Source organism: Tupaia chinensis, unplaced genomic scaffold (assembly GCF_000334495.1).
Source record: "Tupaia chinensis unplaced genomic scaffold, TupChi_1.0 Scaffold000126_2, whole genome shotgun sequence".
Classification (NCBI taxonomy): domain Eukaryota; kingdom Metazoa; phylum Chordata; class Mammalia; order Scandentia; family Tupaiidae; genus Tupaia; species Tupaia belangeri.
This window is the reverse complement of record NW_006159594.1, coordinates 5,821,708-5,835,838: the sequence shown is the minus strand read 5'-3', so window position 1 is coordinate 5,835,838 and position 14,131 is coordinate 5,821,708.

Here is a 14,131-nt window from a genome sequence, read left to right as displayed (position 1 = left end):
TTTTTTTTTTTGAGAGGTTTTTGCTATAGGATGCGTGCACTCACCAGAAAGACAGAGAGAGACAGAGAGACAGAAAGTGAGAAATCACCCCCCAGGAGGGATGGCCATGCTGCAATCCCTTCTCCTCCATTCTCCTTTCAGTATCTTGGGCACACACGCACACGCAGCTGTTGTGAGTTTAAGCCACCTGGTCAAGGACTTGAACCGCAGTCGACTACATGGAAGTCCACCAAAATAGCCATTATGCTAACAGCTGGTCCCATATTGTTCCATTATCATACCCCATCACACACACACACACACACACACACACACACACACACACACACACACGTATCAGGATAAGCATCACCTGGCTCTTCCCAAAGATCAAGGATTATTGATTGAAAAATTCAATATGAATCAGATCCTAATCCTGGTGCATCTGTGTGTCTCCATTCACAATGCTTCCCCACAATAAAGTCATACTTTGATTCAATTGCCTATTATTTTTAAAAAGATTTGTATAGCTCATGGAAACCTCTTACAGAAGGTTTGCCTGTAGAAGTCGTTGAGTGAGCATCAGATGTTGGTACTAATGCACTAAGAGTTTGGGGTTACTTGTGAAGCATATATCCTAGCCAATCCTAACTAATCCTAGTCTATTATGACTATAGTATGCAACTTGAATCTCCCTAACAGTTTTATAATTATCACCCATTCACTAAACAAACATAAAATTTAAAATTTTTTAATAGTTGATTATTAGACCTTCCAAATCTGCAAACATAGTACAGATATTTTCTACATAATCCTCCCCCCAGATTTACCTTATACTCAAATGTGACAAGATCACAGTACAACTATCCAAAACAGGACATTAACATTAATGCAATATTAGTAGCTAAACTTTGTGATTTATTAAGATTTTATCAAATTGTTTACTAGAATCCTTTCACTCTTTCAGAATTCTCTTCAGGACCCTGCATTGCATTTATTTTTCCTTAGTCTCCGGTAGGGTGGACAGTTTCACTGTCTTTCCTTTTATCAACACTTAGACTCTTTGAAAAATATGTTTCAATCATTGAATAGAATTTCTTCAGTATGGGTTTGTCTGGGGTTTGCTCATGATTGGACTGAGGTTATGAACTTTTGGCAAGAATATCACAAAGATGAAATTGTGTCCTTCTTAATGTATGATATTACAAGGTTGTGACTCTAAGTTGTCTTACAGTAAGTGATGTTTTGACGTTACTCTTTTGGGTAAGTTGGTTGCTGCCAGATTTCTCCACTGTGAAGTCGCTATTTTCTCCCCTGAAGGTAATAATTCTTTTGGAAAAGAAACTTTTTACACCATGTTAATCTTCTTTGTAAACTCTTACCCACTAATTTTAACATTCATCAGTGGATCTGGTTGCAGCAATTATTATAGTGATGCTTGCCTAATGATAATGTTTCTCTATTTTGACAATAAATGTATAGATCAAAATTCTACTGCTTGAAAGTACAATTCCTATCCATTTACTCATTTTATCCTTACTTTGGAGACACCACAATATATTCCACAATCATCTGGTATTTTCAATGCTCTCAAAATCAATCACTAGAATCAAACATTTGCCCATTTGCCATTCTTCTTTACAGAAGAATGATGTTTGTAAATTAAAATCTGAGTACTGAGTGCTCATTATTACTGGGGTCTTGTTGCTTCTAACAAGAATACAGAATATGTGCATTTATCATAGTTCACACATATAATCCATATTTCTCTTTACTTCTGTCTTTCTATCTTTTTAACATATAATTAAAAACTTAGATTTACAAATACTCCAAATTCCAAGAAGGTCTGAACTATTGATATGCATCCACATGATTAAGTTAGGTCAGCATTGATATTTATAACTATGTATGTCCTAAATTAGAATCTATTATAAATTTTTTTATCCCAAAATTAGCTTTTATTTTCCAACAGATAAAATAAAAATAAACAAAGCTCAATCTCTGCCTTCAATGTTTTTGCAATTCAAAAAGAGAGAAGCAGATTTTTGGTTAAATATAGAGCTAACAAAGCCAAATACGCAGGAGTGGAGAGCTATGCAGGTGAGTAACCTCCTGATAGTAATTACACAGATCAAGAAACCCCATCATAGCAAACAGCTGGAAATAGAGAAAAAGGTGATAATAATAATGATATTTAAAGAGTGCTTAATAGATGCTGAGCACTGTGCTAAATGTTGTGCGCATACTAACTCATTTAATGCTCATAATCAATCTATTAGTTAGATAGATACTATTGCTAACTCCTTTTTACAGATAGGGAAGCTAAGACATAGAGAAATTAAGTTAATAAAAGCCTGTTATCAATTGGCAGGCTGGAAATTTGAACTAGGAAGTCTAATACAGGGTTTCAGCTGTAGAGCACAATGGTTTAGAAAAATGGAGTGAACATTGGACTGATGTGTCTCGGGAAAGAGGGAAGAACTATGTAGGATGTTACTTTTCTCTTCTTCACTATCATGTACCTTTATTAGGAAATGACAAGTACTTCTTAAGTCTGTGGGCAAATGTAAGTGGATTATTTTAATGTCCAGGAGTTGTTCCTCTATATGCCATTAATTGAGATCTGGATTGAGATGCTTACTAAATCTGTTAGAGTTTGTTAACTATTCATGTCAATCCTATATTTAAATGCCACATCTCTAAGTGCTGCATATGAGCTAAAATAAAATAAAATCTTTACCTAGATTGATCCTTTGATTCTAAGGAAGAAGTGTGTCTGGTTGACATTTCTTCTTATTGACTCATTAATTACACTGAGTTTTAATGCACGGAAACTTTAAAATGTAACATATATCATCAAAAGTTGCACATTAAAATAGAAACTCTATATTATTTATTAGAACTACCATGTACTATACTTTTTTGACACAATAAAATGCAAAAATGAACTAAATACCATTTTATTATTCAGTTCATCTTAATAAATGATTATGGTATTAGAACATGTTTTAAAATTATATGGTATCTTAAGAGCTCCTAATTTAAAGAGAAAATAATTATAAAATCATATTCATATTTTGAAAATATTTATAAATCTTGCTTTAAGGTATATGTGTATAATATTCATTTATGGTGATTAAATAAGTCTGTATTTATATACATTTAAAAGTATTACACAAAAGCTGATAAGTTATCTTATTTCCTCATTTTGTTTTATTGCCAGAGGACACATGTGATCTCTAGAGAGAGAACAAGAGAAAGAAAGCATCCCACCCCCAGTGGGGCATGGCCATGTACAATCCTTTTTCCTTTGTTTCTCCATCCCATCAGGATTCTGGTCATGCAGTCTCATGCCCGGCATGTTTTTCAAACCAGTCCTGTGGGATCTGGCTCACATTGCACAGAACTTAGTCACTATGGTGTGGGGCTAGCCTCTTAACTTTCATATTTTAAAATGAGTGTTTATATCTTTAATATGAGAGGGGGAAATTTTATTGGATTATCTTTCTTTTAGTTTATTTTTTATGAGAGAGAGAGACAGACAGACAGAGAGACAGACAAATACTTTTCAACAGGGTCTCTCCTGAGTCTTTGTCAGCTAGCCAGTCCACAGTATGTATAACGCAATGTGGGAACTGAACTCTAATCTCCCATATGGCTTCCTGCACTGCAAAGCATTGCGCTACTGCTGTACTGCCATGACTGGGTCATATTTTTTTTTCTTTTAAATTTTAAAATTTTATTTATGGGACCAGAAGATGATGTAATGACTATGTCACTGGATTCCCATGTAGCTAACTATGGTTTGACTCTTAGGTCTGATGACTTAAAACTCATGCTGGGCACATATGCATGTGTGCTCAAAATCCTAAGAAGAGAGGAGAAGAGATTGCACTGTGGCCATCCCCCCGATGAGTGATTTCTTGCCCTCTGTCTATCTGTCTCTCTCTGTCTCTCCAGCAAGCACACGTGCCTTATAGCAAAAATCTCTCTCTAAAAAAAAAAAAAAAAAAATGTATTTTTTCCATGAGAGAGAAGCAGAGCAGAGAAGAGAGAATGAGAGAGAGACAAGCACCCCAACAGGACTTTCATGTCACAATCCACCCCAGCCTCAGCCAACCCAAATCAAGGTCGTGGACATCACGGACACACCCTGTGCGCAGAGCATAGTCCAGATCATGATTCAGAGACTGTCCCCTCTGTGTCCATTTGTGTTACTGTTGTGCCACCTGTTGGCCCCATATTGCATTATCTTTATAGGAGAATGTAGTAAATGAGATTACACAAAACAATTTTTAGGCAAAAATAAATAAAAAGCAAAGAGAGTATCCTTCACTGCCTCTCATGATGTCTGATAGTGATACCATATTCTCAAATGTAATTCTGGATGAACTATTGCACATATTTAGATATACTTGAGAATTATTTATCTTTTCTCTAACATTTATAACTGAAGCAAATCATTTTCTGGAATTGTCTAATTGTCTTCTTTTTCGAATTGTGTAATTGTCTTCTACCACAAGTCACTGATTGGAACATAAATCTAAACCGCATCTTGATGTGATTTACTTATACTCATAATGCAATACAACCCTTTTTTCTAAATTAAAAAAAAAAAACTTAGTTTAGAAATACTGAATTATAATTTTAAATTATAGTTAAGATGATGTTTATCTAAAACATTCATTTTTCTATTGCTTTAATATTGATTTATCTGCAATTCTTAGGATAAATTAAAGTGGCAACATGAGCAATACTAAATAAAGTTAATTCCTTGAACAGACTATAGTTTTCATAATAAAAATAAACAGTGCTACATAAAAATACTATTTTTTAATATCATATTGCAAAAGAGACTCAATTAAAGCAAGATATTCTGACTATCTAAATTCTAGGTAGGGCCCAGTCTGGTGGCTCTGTCAGTAGTAAACTGAACTGCAGTGCTAGAAACTACATGGCTGGTTGAGTGTTCACATCTCAGGTCAACTTGAAAACATGCTGGGTACTTGCACGTATGCCCAAGAGGCTGTGCAGCTGTGGACTGGGGAAAGGGGATCCTGATGTGAAGAAACCCTGTAGGAAATGCATCTCTCTTTCTATCTCTCTCTCTATCTCACTTTCTCACATGTACATGCACTCTCTATCATAAATAAAATAAATACACTTTTAAAATAAGTCAGTAAATTCCAGTTAGGACGAACAGCAGGTACTTACTACACCTACTTAGGTGTGAACAAAACAACAGAAGAACAGGTCAGGATCCAAAATCTTCACGTTAGTATAGCAATAAAAAATTATACAGATAACAAGTTCTATACCAGTGCAGTATTTCAAAATACATAAAAATTTTTTAATTGTTCTAAATCATTTTATTTCAATAAGAAACAGATTTATAAAAGAGAACATCATAAGTTTTCCCCCATTTGATATCTGTCTTTGCAGTGAAAGTATCAATGAACATAAAATTATTGTGAATTCTACCTCAAGGCATCAATTAATGTATATACCAGAACTTCGCACTGAACTATTAAAACAGACCTGTGGAAGGGACCAGCAGTTGGCATAAAGGCTGTATTGCCAGACTCCCACTTAGTCGACTGTGGTTCGAGTCCCGGACTTGGTGGCTTAAACTCACGCCGGGCACATGTGCATGCATGCCCAAGAGCCCAAGAGGAGAGTGGAGGAAAGGGGATTGTGGCGTGACCATCCCCCTTGGGGGGTGATTTCTCACTTTCTGTCTCTCTGTCTCTCTGTCTGTCTGGCGAGCGCAGGCGCCCTATAGCAAAAACAAAACAAAACAAAACAAAACCCTCTCAAAAAAAAAAAAAAAAACAACAACTGACCTGTGCAAAATATCAAAATGTAGCTTCAAGTATGATTATTTGGTAATAGCTAATAATCAATCCAATTTTTCAACAGGAATTGCTTAATTTATATTATTTTGTCCACTATCTACATTATATAAGACTATGACTCATACTCAACATTTAAGCTACTAAAGTTTCCTACCTACGATATAGAAATATAAGGATCTCCTCTGTATTGAATTTTAATTTAAACATTCACAGTTTAAATATTAAAGGCCTTATAGTAATTCCTTTAGAAATGAGGAATTTAGGTAAATTTCAGCCCTCAGCAAAGAAATCATTCGATATCCCAGTGAGACCAATGCTAATAATATTCTAGCAAACTTAGACTTCTAGAAGATAGAACTATACACACCAATATTATGTGAGCAATGTGCAAACAGTAGTGAGACAATGATGTCCATACTGTCTAGATTCTCTGTGCTAGTGCTAGAGAAAGAAAAAGAATTCATTTCATAGGTGCAAAAAGGATGCTGTTGTATTTTATCACTCTTCTATCTTTGATGATTTTACTAATTCTTCTCAATGGAATTATTTCGGTATTTTTACTTGGCTTGATACTTTTTCTACTTATTCCAGGACGAACGTTTCAAACCTGATCAAATTATTGGTCTTTTCAAAGTACACCCTTTTCCCCCTCAACCTATCATTCATTCACCACTAATAAATTTCAAGTACTTGTACATTGATTGGCAGCACTTTACAGCTAAAAATATTTTTTGTTTATAAGGTATAAACAAATACTGTATAAATATTGGGTTGTCGGGAAAGTCATGATGCATTTTTGCATTGAAAAACAGAAAAAAAATATGTCATGGCTTTCCCAACAACCTAACAAATAAGTAAATATGAGATTATGATCTATATTTGATTGAAAATCTAATTGTCTAGATAGACTGGATTTCATTTCAAATGGATTAGACAGATGAAATAAATAACCTGAACGCTACGTCACAGTTAAGGATATATCTAAGCAAGCATCCATACAAAGGGTATAATTCATTCACAGGTACAACTAGGAGGTTATAATCATGAAATAGGAAAAAAAAAGGCAAATATTCAGTGGATCTGAGTATGATAGTATGTTCGGTAAGAAGAGCATGTGAAGGTTGGGAGGTACCAATTATGTGAGTCTTGACTGGAGGATAGCCTTTGTACTCCCTGGTTTCTTTAGTAGTTGTAGTAGTAGTATTGTGTGTGATACTTCTTGACTTATGTTTTATTAATTGTGAATCCATTGTGCTAAGAATTGATCAGAAAGAGGTGATCAAGAGTGGAATTAGAGAGAACCAGCAGTTAGCGTAATGGCTATGTCGCTGGACTCCCACGTAGTCGACGACGGTTCGTGTCCCGGACCCGGTGGCTTAAAGCTCACGCCGGGCGCGTGTGCGTGCGTGCACAAGATCCCGAGAGGAGAATGGAGGAGAAGGCATTGCGGCGTGGCCATCCCCCCTGGGGGGTGATTTCTCGCTTTCTGTCTCTATGTCTCTCTCTGTCTGTCTGGCGAGCACACGCGCCCTACAGTGAAAATCTCTCAAAAAAAAAAAAAAAAAAGAGTGGAATTAGAAAATCAGTTAGGAAACTCTTGCTTTATTTTCTGCAAGAAATAAAAGCAATTTTGACTGAATTACCAATGGTAGAGAAGAGAGATACATATGGAATAAGGTTAGGAAAAGAAAATGAGAAAAATGCTCACATTTTCAGTTAAATGAGATCATATAATCATTCTCTGATGGAAAGGCATGTATTTGGGAGAAGGATATAAGTAAGAAATCAGGAGTTCTCTTTAGAACATGCTAAATATAAGGTAAATATCAGACATTAAAGTGATGTACTCTACTTTATAGCTGGCTTTAGGAATTTAGAATTCCAGGGAAAAATTAAAGCCAAAGATAAAGATTTGGGAGTCGCTGACACACAAACCTCCTTCAAAATTATAATAGAGTGTCTATTGGTGGTCAACTAGGTACTTTCGAGAGAACAAATCATGGGAATATACTCCATACAATGTTCTTTATCATAATTTGGAAACAGCTCTAAACATAGGAGATAAGACATTATTTTATAAAGCTTTACATATTGTTCCTCTTAATCCTATTTTTTGTGTCTTTTATTTGCATTTCATCACTGTACATCTTTGCAGCATACAAGAGGAATCTTTCCAGCATCAATATACTGCTTATTAGTCTAGTCAAAGGTAATACACATCATCTTTAACACATAATTTTACATTTTCATGTCTGTTAAATGTTTTTCTTCATTCCCTGTTTCCCTCTCTCCATGCCCCCCACCCCACTGCCCATCCTCCTCCTTATTCTCTTCTTTCCCTCTTCCTTCCCATCCCTCTTATTATCCACTGGAGTTGCATCACTATGCCAACTACTGTTAATATTTTCAGCTCTGAAGTAAATTGATCATTCCATGAGTGTATCTTGTTCTTTGTCAACACTAGCTTGACCACTGTACTTCTGTAATCAGTTTGATATCTGACAATATAAGTCCTCTAGTTTTTTGGTCATCTTCAAAACTATTTTTGTTATTTTGTTCCATTGCAGTTTTATATCAATTTTAGAATTAGCTTGTCATATTCTACACATCATGGTGTAGGGTTTGCACAGTTTTTGTTACATTAATTCCTAGATACTTAATATATTGCTAGTTGAAATGACATAGTTTATCAATATATACATTTAAGATATTATGTATATTTAAGCTATCATGCCAGTTGCTAAGTCTACTTCTAAAGATGTTAAAAGAAAACCTATTAAAACAAACAAACAAACAAACAAAAATGAACAAAACTTAAACACTGAAGCATGGAGCGAGATATTTAATCAGTCATGTCATTTTTTATCTCCTTTCTTACAATGAGAAGAACCCACTCTTGGGCTTAAGTTTGATGCCAAAACCTGGAAATTCATTTACTTCAACTAAAATGTTTTGAGAATATATGGTCTCATTAGAGACAATCTGGAAAAATCCAAGAAATTGGGTAAAAGTCTTATAACTCATCAAAGACAGTTAACATGCAACTGTATTTCTTTCCAGTGTTAGTTTTTCCACTTCTCTTATTTTCATGCTGGTGTATTCTTGCAAATTTTTATCACTGCAAAAGAAATATTTTTCAATTTAATAAATGATTATTCCAATTTCCCTGTTACACTTACCAGTAAATACTTGAAAATATATCTGGGAACTTAGTATAGACTGACTCACACTTATACTAACAAAAGTGTAAATGTCCTCCATTTTTAAAGACTTGTATGATTATCTAATCACTAGCCTAATAAACTCTCCTTATTTCTAGATATTTATTATTCATGATTATATGAAGACGTTTATTTTCCTGTTAATCGGTATGACATGTAACCAAGAGAATAGAACAGATATACATTTAACTTTTGAATGTCAGCAAGTGTCAAGTCAGAAAGCAAATAACATTTTAAAGCTAGACATATAAGAAATTAGGGGGTTAATTGGACACAGTGTCCTCTGGGGAAAAGAAAGGTTTGGCAATGCCAGCTCAGTATTTTGCCCACGTTCCAACCACCCTGCCACTGGCTGATGGCCTTGATGCCTGTCATCTGGTTTTGATCTCTCCCCCATTAGTGTACAGAGCCGATGAAAATTAGGCAACGTTCCATCTGGAATTTGTCAGGTCACTTTATTCTAGGTGGAGATAGAACAGTAAAGACTTGGCAATAATATTGACACAATATGAGAAGTTTTACGTCTTTGATTGGATTTCAGCCATCACAGCAACAACCTCCACCACTGTGTTATAAATTTTGGAAGCAGCTATCTAACAGAAGGCTAACTGAGATTATGAAGAGACAACTGTTTGGCTCATTATAAAGTCAGATGTGTTCTTTGGCATTTGAGTGGACAGTAGAGACTTTGACATTAACACATGGCTCATTAGGAATGAATTTGAGCTTGGCCTTTTGCTGCACTTAAAACAAAATACCTAATACAGAGGAGCAACTCCTTGAAAATGCCGATACAATCTCTTAAACATACATAACTGTAATTTAAAATGAAGGCAGCATACCTCTAGGCATTTGCCATTAAGAGCATAGTGCGTGGCTTAAAATTGTGAAGAAAACAATGAAACAGCACAGGAGCATGTTCCTTTTATCTTTCTTGTTCCTAGTGACAAATACACTGACTTTTCCTGTTCCTTCTAACTATTTGTCATGTTTTAGAGCAAGCAGTCTTGTACTATCACAATAGGGTCATGTTTACAGCCTTCCATGGTAGTTAATGGTCAGTTACTTTTTTTATGATAAATTTGTTTTTACAACTCAGCTGATTCCAGTTGCACCAGCTAAAACTTGAAACATAAAGTCATTTACTACCTACAAAGCAAAATATTTATTGGAAGCTCAGGCAGCTTAGCCATGTGTATGGAAATCAGTGTGTTCACTGACCATTGGCACACATTGTTTAGCTAACTTACAGCATTGATCAGCTTTGCATTTTTTTTCTAATCGGCATCATTTGTATTGCTACGACTACTTTCAACTTTCTGCAGTAAAAACAAATTGTTTCACCCTAAAAATCACTTAAAAATAATTTTGGTTTAGTTTTGAACAAGGCTATGTTATAATCTATTTTGCTTCTCTGAGAATTTAAAATTATAAAGAAATAAGTGCTGCTTTCATAATTTATGCACATCAAAAACACGCACCAAGCCAACTGAGAGAATTGTGTCTGCCAGTCCTGTCAGTTATGATGAAAATTACAAATTCCTTACACTTTGAGCTATGTTTGTAGAAGCAAATATGATGCTCAAGGAAAGAGCACATCTATCAAATATTTCATGGACAACATGACATGACTAAAAGCTTTAGAACTTGAGTAATGCTGAAATGCACAAAATGGGTTATATAGTTTTAAACGTTGACGATTTTAAATCATAAAAACGGTACAATCAGCAATCTCTAAAACAAACAAACAAACAATATAGCAGCTAAAATGAATCTGTCTAAGAGCCAGTAGGTGTCATGGTGGTTAAGGGGCTCAACTCCCACATTGCTGACTACAGTTTGAGTCTTGGACCTGGTGGCTTGCTTTCTTGCTTTCTCTCTCTATCTGTCTCTCTTTTTCTCTGGTGAGTGCTTGTGCCCTATAGAAAATTAAATAATAATAATAACAACATACCAAATTAAATAACTCTTTAAAAAAAATAATCTCTCTGAACAAAGAAGTTTAGTTTGAAACTGAACCAGCAACTGTAACTCTTGCTTTACTGCTTATCACTGGTAGGACCTACAGGAAGGCATATTACACAGTGCAAGTCACAGCACTCCATTAGGGTTAGGTAGAATTAAGAATGTGACAGAATTTTGCTAAAGGGTGTCTCTGTATTGTGTTTAATTGAAATATAGTCTAACCAGAGTAATTCTATATTCTGCTTTATTCTCTTACACCTTCACATTTCTTCAAACACAGAAGGCAGTTACATAGGTATGTTTCAATCACTAACATGTTTTCATTTAAAGTCATTTTATCTTTTTAAAAATCCACCAGGGGGTGCATGCACTCTGCAGAAAGAGTCATCCGAGAGAGAGAAAGTGACCACGTCCCCATTGTGGAGCATGGTCACATGGCAATCCCTTCTTCTCCATCTCTCTTGCCTTTTGGGATCTGGGTATTGGAAGCTCAGGCAGCTTAGCCATGTGTATGGAAATCAGTGTGTTCACTGACCATTGGCACACATTGTTTAGCTAACTTACAGCATTGATCAGCTTTGCATTTTTTTTCTAATCGGCATCATTTGTATTGCTACGACTACTTTCAACTTTCTGCAGTAAAAACAAATTGTTTCACCCTAAAAATCACTTAAAAATAATTTTGGTTTAGTTTTGAACAAGGCTATGTTATAATCTATTTTGCTTCTCTGAGAATTTAAAATTATAAAGAAATAAGTGCTGCTTTCATAATTTATGCACATCAAAAACACGCACCAAGCCAACTGAGAGAATTGTGTCTGCCAGTCCTGTCAGTTATGATGAAAATTACAAATTCCTTACACTTTGAGCTATGTTTGTAGAAGCAAATATGATGCTCAAGGAAAGAGCACATCTATCAAATATTTCATGGACAACATGACATGACTAAAAGCTTTAGAACTTGAGTAATGCTGAAATGCACAAAATGGGTTATATAGTTTTAAACGTTGACGATTTTAAATCATAAAAACGGTACAATCAGCAATCTCTAAAACAAACAAACAAACAATATAGCAGCTAAAATGAATCTGTCTAAGAGCCAGTAGGTGTCATGGTGGTTAAGGGGCTCAACTCCCACATTGCTGACTACAGTTTGAGTCTTGGACTTGGTGGCTTGCTTTCTTGCTTTCTCTCTCTATCTGTCTCTCTTTTTCTCTGGTGAGTGCTTGTGCCCTATAGAAAATTAAATAATAATAATAACAACATACCAAATTAAATAACTCTTTAAAAAAAATAATCTCTCTGAACAAAGAAGTTTAGTTTGAAACTGAACCAGCAACTGTAACTCTTGCTTTACTGCTTATCACTGGTAGGACCTACAGGAAGGCATATTACACAGTGCAAGTCACAGCACTCCATTAGGGTTAGGTAGAATTAAGAATGTGACAGAATTTTGCTAAAGGGTGTCTCTGTATTGTGTTTAATTGAAATATAGTCTAACCAGAGTAATTCTATATTCTGCTTTATTCTCTTACACCTTCACATTTCTTCAAACACAGAAGGCAGTTACATAGGTATGTTTCAATCACTAACATGTTTTCATTTAAAGTCATTTTATCTTTTTAAAAATCCACCAGGGGGTGCATGCACTCTGCAGAAAGAGTCATCCGAGAGAGAGAAAGTGACCACGTCCCCATTGTGGAGCATGGTCACATGGCAATCCCTTCTTCTCCATCTCTCTTGCCTTTTGGGATCTGGGCATGCATGCACACACACCCAATGTGCTTTTCGTCACCAAGTCTAGGAGCTGAATAGCACAGTTAGCCATGGGGACCCAGCTCATGTAAGCACAGGCCATCTGCTGGACCAAAGTGCTTTATCTTTACAAAATTTTTTAAAGCGTGTGGTCAATCCTGCATGAATATGATTCTAGATTAAGAAATAAAGATATTTAACAGTGATGTGGAACTGCCTATTATGAGTCCAAGTGTGTTCTAGATATAGCCAGAGACAATTTTCTTAGGCTAAAAATCATTTATAAAAATATGCAAAAATGGAGAAAAAAAGTCAGAGTTGCCTTTCCAAATTTCAAACTGGTGAAGAAACAAATAGAAAACCTGCAACACTGTTCAGAAATGATAAATCTAGGAGGCTTAGGAGGATGGCATGCACTGAGAAGAGCCAGCTTTGAAAATAAAACCTTGAAAGGAATCTTGAAATTGACAGAGAGCTTAAATTCCCAGTAGAAAGTGTATTACATGAATGTATGAATTTAGTTTCACGAGTTAAGACCGGATGCCTTAATTAAATAGGTAAAAACTTTAATTTCCCCATATTTGTTATTGTAAAGCATCATTATCACCCACAGAATTCAGAGAAGTGAGTTTTCTGTGCTACAGTTTCAAATGCCCTGACCTCAGACATATGCTGAGGTATAAAACCATTTGGAATTCTCTGAAGGATTAGTCATTTTGTAAGATTCTGGGTCTTTCTGACCAACTTGGATCATTCTTTATAGAATAAATATGTCATTTATTAACAAAAGAAACATTTCCAATTTACCCTATTTTGCACTGATGGCTATTTCTATTTTGCTTGTTGTATGTAAAGGTCAGAGAAGGTTCACAGTTTGAAAATGTACCTGGTCCAGTTATTTTAAATAGATTCATTTGGATTTGGAGGACACAGAGGTATTCCAGAAGACGGAGCATATGAACAAGAGCAAGAGAGAGACACAGAGAAAGACAACCGCGGTACAAATGAGTTTATAACTGTAGCCTGCAAATTGGGTAAAGATTTTTATATTACCATAGACTTGCCTAAGAATATTTGTTTTGAAAAATACAATATTCTCCTGTTACTTGGCAAATGTTCATTCATTCATTTATTTCCCAGCATTGAGGCAAGAAAAAGGCAATGTAACATGTATGATTTATAATAATTTGGGTGCTAAAAATATGGATTTGAGGAATGACCATTAAGCTTCACTTCTGTCAAATACAGTCAATAATTATATTTAAGGGGAAAGGTCTACTCATGATTACAGAGTTCTTATCCCCCTTTACCACGTGTGCACACATGCTCCTGTGCTCGCACACATATGCAATTTTA